The 8,956-nt window shown below is 39.3% G+C and overlaps 1 pseudogene; it reads left to right on the forward strand.

Annotated features, from left to right (window-relative positions):
• Positions 1–3,116: 3,116 nt before the first annotated feature.
• Positions 3,117–8,401, forward strand: LOC148937530 (uncharacterized; annotated as a pseudogene).
• The last annotated feature ends 555 nt before the right edge of the window (positions 8,402–8,956 follow it).

Consider the following 8,956-nt stretch of genomic DNA (forward strand, 5'->3'; position numbering starts at 1 on the left):
ATATCTGACCATATTAGATTATTGGAGAAACACAAGGCAGAAGTAAATAAACAGATAGCGAAAATGCTGGACGACGAGATAATCTGTCCCAGCATGAGTCAGTGGAACGCACCCTTACTAGTAGTACCAAAGAAATTAGACGCATCTGGAGAGCAAAAACTATGAATAGTTGTGGATTTTCGGAAGTTGAATGACTTAACAATTGGCGATTCTTTCCCGCTCCCGAATATTACTGACATACTAGACCAACTAGGAAACGCGAAATACTTTACAACATTGGATTTAGCATCGGGATACCATCAAATCCCCATGCATGAGGAACACAAACAAAAAACAGAAGATATTTTCCACACCTTATGGGCACTACGAATTTAATAGAATGCCTTTTGAATTAAAAAATGCGCCTGCAATATTCCAGAGACTTATGAATTCCATACTAACCGGATTACAAGGTCTTAAATGCCTAGTCTATCTAGATGACATAATCGTAATATATGGACCAAATTTGAAAGAGCATAACAAAAGACTAATTGAAGTATTCAAAAAACTAAGAGACTACAATCTGAAACTACAACCAAATAAATGTGAGTTTTTAAGAAAGGAGGTGACATACTTAGGACACATTATCTCCGAAAACGGTATAATACCGGATTCCTGCGAAAATAACGGCCGTAGCAAACTTTCCAATACCAAAACGGGTAAAAGATGTGCAATCCTTCATAGGATTAGCCGGTTATTATAGAAGATTCATCGAGAATTTTTCGAGGATAGCGAAACCACTGACAAAATTAACAAAAAAGGATGAGAAGTTCGCTTGGACAGCAGAACAATAGAACGCATTCGAAACATTAAAAGAAAAGTTAACGACCACACCAGTTCTAGCTTATCCGGACTTCACTAAACAATTTATAGTAATGACAGACGCATTCGGATACGCCATCGGAGCAGTATTGTCGCAAGGGCCAGTAGGCCAAGACCGACCAATTGCATACACAAGCAGAATTCTGAATAAAGCGGAACAAAACTATAATACAACAGAGAAAGAATTGCTAGCCATAGTATGGTCAAACACTTTCGACCGTACCTCTATGAAACAAAATTTCAAATAATTACAGACCACAAGCCATTGATCTGGCTATTTAGTATAACAGACCCTGGTTCACGATTAATCAGATGGAGGCTCAAATTAGAAGAGTACGACTATGAGGTGGTACACAAGGCCGGTAAAGGAAATACAAATGCTGACTCGCTCAGCAGAAACCCGATCGCCTGACACATAGTTAAACAGCATCGAGCGCGACAAGGAAGAACGCGAATATAACAAAGAAGACAAGGAGCAAATAATGTACGAATATCGTAATGCCCCCCTCGGAGGACATCAAGGCGTAACACGTACCGTAAATCGAATACGACTAATGCACAACTGGCACGGACCAATACGAGATGTGGAAGAATACATCGCCAAATGTGAATATTGCCAGAAAAACAAACTGAGCAAGAAAACCAAAATGCCTTTAGTATTGACCGACACGGCAGAAAGACCGTTTCAAAAATGCGCCCTGGACATCGTAGGACCACTCACGGTCACCATGAAAAGAAATAAATACCTACTAACATTTCAAGATGACTTAACAAAATTTAGTAAAGCAATACTGATATCAGACCAGGAAGCAAACACGATTACCAAAGAGTTCACCACAAAAATAATATGCAAATTCGGAATACCGGAGACAGTACTGACAAATCAAGGAACTTCGTCAGTGAAATGCTGTTCGAATTGATGTACGGACACCGAGCAACATTATCTACGGCCCTGGCAGCGCCGTCGAAACCATACTATACGATAATTACGCGCAAGAACTAAGAGAACGACTCAGAGCCACACAGAAAGTAGCAAAAGAACATATTCGCGAAGCAAAACAAAAGACAAAAAACTATGCAGATAAAAATACGAATACTAAAACCTTCAAAGTAGGAGATAAGGTCCTCCTGCATGACGAAGCAGTGCGCAGAGGACGATCGAAGAAATTGGAAGCACCATGGATAGGTCCATATCAAATAATCGAGAAAACCTCTGACGTAATTACAAAATTAAACAGAAACGAAAAATTACGACGGTGCACGCGAACCGACTCAAACTATTCATCGAAGACTAGCAAACAACGCATACGAATAATTATCCGCGAAAAGCAAAAAGCAAAAGCAGTAATATAAAGACATTAATAATAAAGACAGCATAAATTAAAGTTAGTAAAAAGAAAAATACAGGACTCACCAGTCACGCAGGACGGCGACGAACCGTTGCCCGGTGGCAACGCAAATTTGCACCCGTAAAGAGTTGCGGGGGTAGAGCTCCTCGCAGACGGGCGGAGGGGGCGCAGGAGACCTTTCGACACAGATTGCTCGTGGAGCACGGGGACGATATTCCCCCGTCCAGACGACCGTGGACGACATCCTCAGCGCATTGGGCCATCAGGCGGTATGACCGCCGCACGCACTCGCCACACATAATGGAAACATACTCCCAACCACACCTAGTGCACTGCATAATGGAAAACCCAAAAAACAAACTAAAAATCTCCCACGACGCGCAACAGACCACGGTCGACGGCAGACTGAACAAAATAATTTATAATATTAAACGTATCACACAAAAAATGCACGACTAGGATTCACGGAAAAGTAACCTGAACTCTAAACTTGCAGGATGCTCCTTATGTGGAGAAGAGCAGTACAAGTGACACCTGATTCTCGGCATGCTCTTGACTGGGAATTGTTCTTGCACCAGCCAGGAATCTACTACGAGGAAATCGGTCAGCTGAGACAGGCTGAATCAGCATGGAAATTAGTGATAAAACTGAGCGCAAAAGAATTAGAGATCAGACATCAACAATTGCAAGACTATATGGAGGAAACCGCAATACAGTGCCGAAAAGTAATAGGCAACGCTCAATTAGGTTGCCGAAACATTATGAGGATAATAGAAAAAGAAAATACCAAACTGATCACGCTGTTGATTCTACTTGACACAAGTAGAAACGCTATACAAAACGACTGACAAACGACGAGGACTGCTAGATGCGGTCGGGTCGGTCAGCAAAATATTATTCGGAACGATGGACGCCGACGATCAGAAACTAATAGACGAGCAACTGCAAACGTTACGAACAAACGGCAAGGTACTGCAGCACGCAGTAGCAAATCAAATAAGAGTAATCAACGCCAATAGCGCACTTGGACGAATTAGAAAATACTCTAAACTATAACGAAAATCTGATAATGAGCGACAAAACGACTAGAACAACGGTTGACCAAGTCCACACTACAGGCAAATGTATACGAACACTTACTAATCTTGACAACGATAATGAATGATTTAACGAAGGACACGGAAAATGTAATAGACTACCTAACATACGGGAAAAACGGAATGATACCGACACGACTATTACCCATCAAACACATAATAACAGCCCTCAGAGAAGCGGCTACACAATTAACCATGGGATTACACTTTCCTTTTAAAATCCAGACTGAGCACTGGCAGACAATACACATACATTATTTTTAGCGCGTATTCAGATGGTCCATACATATACACAATCTTGCGATTTCCGGTAGTAGTATACCCTACATTTAAACTAGTTAAAGCAATGCCGTTACCGGTACACGATCATGCGAATGTATTCGCCTACATAAAAATAAACCATCCTTTGTTAACTATAGATAAAAAGAATCACCACTACAAATTACTAGAGGAAGTAGAGTTAGAACGCTGCATACGAGAAACAAACACATACACATGCGAACAGAACTTCGCGACATATTATGCGGAAACAACAGCACCATGCGAGGTGCAAATATATACACATACACCAGGGCAGCTCAATTATTGCGAAAAGAATCATATGATATCTAACACACCGTTGTGGATAGCATTGACGAAGGAGCAAGCGTGGTTCTACTCCACGGCATATAAGCAGGAAATTAGCATTAAGTGCGAAAAGTAAATAGAAGAAAAAACTGTATTAGAAGAAACCGGAAAAATAAAACTAAAGGATAATTGCAAACTAATCACACCAAACGTAATATTAAAAGCGCAAAAAATTGAGGGAATAAAATATATTCAAAACTACCTCCCCGAGTACAATATAACATTAGAAATAAAAAATAGAGACACCGATAAGAATAAACTAGCGAAAACCGACACGTTACGACAAATAATTAAGAACCCCGTAGATTTAACCAAGTTAAGCGTAAGTCTAAAAGAAATAAGAGAAACTCTAGAAGATAGCGATTATAACTTACTCAAAAATAAATACACTGTATACTCTATGGGAACAGGCACCTGCATAGTAATAATAACTATAATAGGATTAATAACATGGCGCACAAACAAAAACAAAAATAAAAAGCAAAAGAAAAGCGAGATGACCGCACAGAGACGCCGCGACGATGCTATGTTATATTAGTCATAAGCATACGATTATATTACAGTTACGCGACACATATGTAAACTAGCAAGTAAGATCACCTTCCATCAAAGGGGGAGTGATGTCGCGAGCGCCGAGAACGCAATCACGCCCATCGCTGACAAAGCGGATTTGCGGCAAGCGATACTTTACCCGACGAACTATTATTTTATCAAGAGATAGCGATTACCAACGCTACCGTGCTAATCGCGCATTTATTGTGTAATCGCTCCACATGAAGCAACTGCTAACCGGGTTGCGCGGTCCTTACGCGAAAAGCCGCCGCGCGACCCAAAAATATACCGTGAACGCTGACGAACATTTTGATGACACGGCAAGGACCGGCCGCCTGGAACAGAATAAAAACGGGAGACCGATACTAGGAGAGAACTCTTCGAGATCCGCCTTGCCGTCACATCTGTCGCGGTCCGAATTAAAAAGGACAATCTGTATCAATTTTTTAATAAAGTTTATTGAGTGTCGAACAAAGTGGTGAGCGCCTCTTTCTCGCCAACTCCTTGATCGATCCCTGAAACGACCCGCACAACAGTCGATTGATTGCGTGATATTGATTGATCAATATCACGCTCGGTTCAATCATCAAATTTAGGAATTTGCTGATAGGCTTTTTGCAATATTCTCGATGCATTTCTGCGGTCTTTCGAAAGACTAATCGCAATTTCGGCGATCATACATTTGTGTCTTTCGAAAGACTTTTTTCGAGATTCCTGCGGACTACTTTTGTTGCTATGCGGACTACTTTTATTATTAGTTGTAGGTCTGGCTACAACAGCTCCCTAAAAGCTTTGTTTACACTTCTGTCACTCTTCTTTTACATTCGACTTACGCTCAACTCTTTATTTCCGCTTTATTTTCGCCAAGGGTATGTAACAATTATATTGTTGAGCGAGATACCAAACACATTTTTGTGGTTCTCTTCTGTGCTAGACGCTCTCGTCTCCAACCAGTATGGTAACTTCCGCTTTCTTCCCCGTCAGTCTCATTACATCGAGCGGCCTTTTGCGCGATTCCTCGTGCTAGCCATCGAACGCGCGGACAGCCACACGTCTAGCGGAGGGAGAGAGAGAGAAATTCCAGATATCATTGCGATCGTCCGTGTCGTGCGAGTGTGACCGCGCTCTGTGTAGTGTCGAATGTCGCGTACGTGCCGGGTTCTGTGCTATGTCGCAATCGTGTCTGTGTCGTGCGATCACGTGCGGCGTTTCGCCTGTTACGCCGGGTGCTCGCCGCTCCTCTCGCTCGCCGTGCGCTTCCACCTCTCTCACCTGCGCCCGTTCTTTCTCTCTCGCTCGCACGCGGTCGGTCCTGTGATTCTCTCTCGCTCGCGAGCGCGTCTTATTCGCGATCTGCGTGCGTTTCATCCGCGTCCGTGTCTGTTCCGCTCCGTCCCGTCTTATTCTGCGTTTTATCCGCGTTCTGTGCAATCGTCAAAGTTCCGCGTCTCGCTCTCTGCGTTTCTCTTTCGCGTGCGCTCTGTTTTACCCGCGTCCGCGTTGCGTTTCATTCTCGTCTGCGTTGCGTTTCATACTCGTCTGCGTTGCGTCTTTTCAGTCTTCAATCAGCGTTCGGCGTGCGGCAGCCGCCCGTGATCTCTTGCGATTCGCGAGCGTTTCCGCGTGGCTACGCAGCGTGCGTTTTCAAGCGATTCGCCACTTCTTTCGCGAGCGATCGTCTCAGCATTCTTTTTCCTGATTTCTCTTTGTTTCAGCGTTTTCTAGTCTCGAATGTTCCTTTCCTTGTGGGCATTGTACGTTTCGATTTTCTTTGTCCTGTGATATTAGCTGTAAGCCGTGTAAATATCGCGTTCGCGTTTTTATTTGTCAAATAACCGAGTGTTCTAGAAATTATTATCCATTATCCGTTGAAATAAACGAGACCGAGTTAGAACTTCGAGAGACGTTGCTGGCGACGGTCGAACTTCAAATAGTGATAGTAATACTTAGTTGTCCTACAACCTTCCTGTTTCTCCGACTTTTCAAGAATCAGCCTAAATCATAGACCGGCAACGCACTGTCCACTACACGTACGTAAAACGGCAGAAAGAAACAAATCTAAAATCAATTCAGTAATCTAAAATTTCATATGGGAATTGTTATCAATTGTTTATCGTTTATGGATTTGTCAATCGATTATTGTTATTGTGATAAAATGTTATTTTTTTGTAGCAGACAAAATGGATTTAGATGAGAACATATTATTAGCGGACATATTTTCGTCTTAGTACAAAAATTTAAACAAAGTTGTTTTGAACAAGAAACACTGCTTCGAAAAATTTTGCTCTTGTATGCACTGTATAAAGTTGTAAGGAATGAAAGAAAAGGCAAACAATGTCAATTTTGGGTACGACCTATATTTACTGTGCATCGACGTTTCTTGCAAGGAGCTAGTGAAAATCTCGTCAAAGAGATAGAGCTTAAAGATAAAACAAAATTTCGTAATTACTTCAGAATGATTCAATTACATTGAAAAAAATTACTCGAATTAATTGATCCATTAATTATTAGACCATTAATTTGTCGTTCGCGAATTAATTTCTCCTGAAACGCGTTTACACATCATGCTCCGCTATTTAGCTTCGGGAGATAGCATAACATCAATTTCATATGCCTTTCGTGTTGTCCACAATATCATTTCAAAAATAATAGCAGAAACTTGCAACATAATATGGAATATTTTAAAGGAGACAGTTTTTCTTAAGGACAAAGCAGAGAATTGGTAAAAAATTGCTGAAGATTTTGATCATCTTTGGAATTATCCTAACTGTATAGGTTGTATCGATGGCAAGCACGTAGAATTACAAGTATATTAAAAGATGTTTTTTATGATAAACCATAGATGGACAACATTAATTACAAATTTAAAAATATCGATTAATTACTAATTACTGTTTTAATTTGTAAATGAATTAAATTTAATTATTAATTGCTGTTGTCAAAGTAATTAAACTTTATTTCATTAATCATTTTTTTACTAATCACTTTTTAAATTGTAATTGTAATTGAATCTAATGTAACTTGTAATTACATTAACTATATATTTTTACTATAGGCTCCGCCAAACAGTGAATCATCTCATTATAACTACAAGGGATATCATAGCATGAATTTAATAATGATTAACGATGCTAAATATCGATTTACTATGATCGACATCGGTGCAGAAGGTCGAAATAGTGATGGAGGAGTTTTTAAGGATAGTATTATAGGCAAATGTTTTGATGAAGGTTGATTTCACCTACCTAATGCTACACCTGTAAAAACTGATGGACCTGTATTGTCGTTACTGGCAGACGAAGCCTTCCCACTATCATCTTACATGATGAGGCCATTTCCTCGAATAAGCAATCTGGACCTCAGAAAAAAAGTTTTTAATTATAGACTTAGCAGAGCAAGACGAGTCGTAGAGAGTGCCTTCGACATTCTGGCAGCAAGGTGGCGAATTTATAAAAAGCTGATAATTGCAAGCGTTGTAACAGCAAGAAGCATAATTATGCTTCTGCAAGCAACAGTAGCACTTCACAATTTCATAATAATACAAGAAGAAATGTATTCCAGAAACATTTATGCATAAATGCTGAAGATGACAATATTCATTTTGAAGGATTAAATATATTTTCAATTTGTACAGAACAACAGAATAATAGTGGTATTGAGGTTTGAAATGCATCTGATTTTTTTATGGGTGCAGTACCTTTTCAGTGGAAAAAGGCACTGAATAATAACTTTTAATATTAATAAAATAATATAAAATACATATATTGATTTGAAATTTGCATTTTTTTATTTATAAAGCATATTTAGAAAATTTATGAAACACATATATATGTTTAAACTTAGTATAAATAATACGAAGTAACAAATTATATCACAAAAGAAATATAAATAAACCATTTGCACAAACACATTAAATTGCATTTAATTCTTGTTCTAAAGCAAAAAGTTGAGATAAGATTTTTATTTCAAATTGATGCCTCTCGTGTATTGGGAGAGCTCGTAGATGATCTATTTGAAGTAGAAATCCATTCACTGCATCCTGCTTTCTTACAGACCCATTTTCAAGAGCTGAACAAATTGCTGCTCTTACATCCTTGTCATCATCAATATTTTTCGATTCTGAAGGCAATGAGTGATTCAAAAACTTTTGATCACTTTTTTTATTATAGTAATGAGCATCAATAAATAATTAAAAAGATTAACTTTTTGATGTCCGTTTTTGATGGCTTGGCGAAGGCGTAAGGTCATCAATTAGCGATTGCTGACTGTCAATAGAACTTAACGGTTGAGATACAGTATAGGATTTGCAGTTGTTAACTCAATGTCTTCAGTAACATCGCTCGTGCATGTTTTTTCTGATAAATTGGTAACAGTATAAACACAAATTTCTATATAAACACAAATTAATCGAATTATTTTAGAATTTCTTTTATGGGACTATGTGCGAAATACGATGGAAAACTACGATGG

The sequence above is a fragment of the Pogonomyrmex barbatus genome, unplaced genomic scaffold (genome assembly GCF_055798465.1).
Source record: "Pogonomyrmex barbatus isolate J1 unplaced genomic scaffold, ASM5579846v1 scaffold13, whole genome shotgun sequence".
Classification (NCBI taxonomy): domain Eukaryota; kingdom Metazoa; phylum Arthropoda; class Insecta; order Hymenoptera; family Formicidae; genus Pogonomyrmex; species Pogonomyrmex barbatus.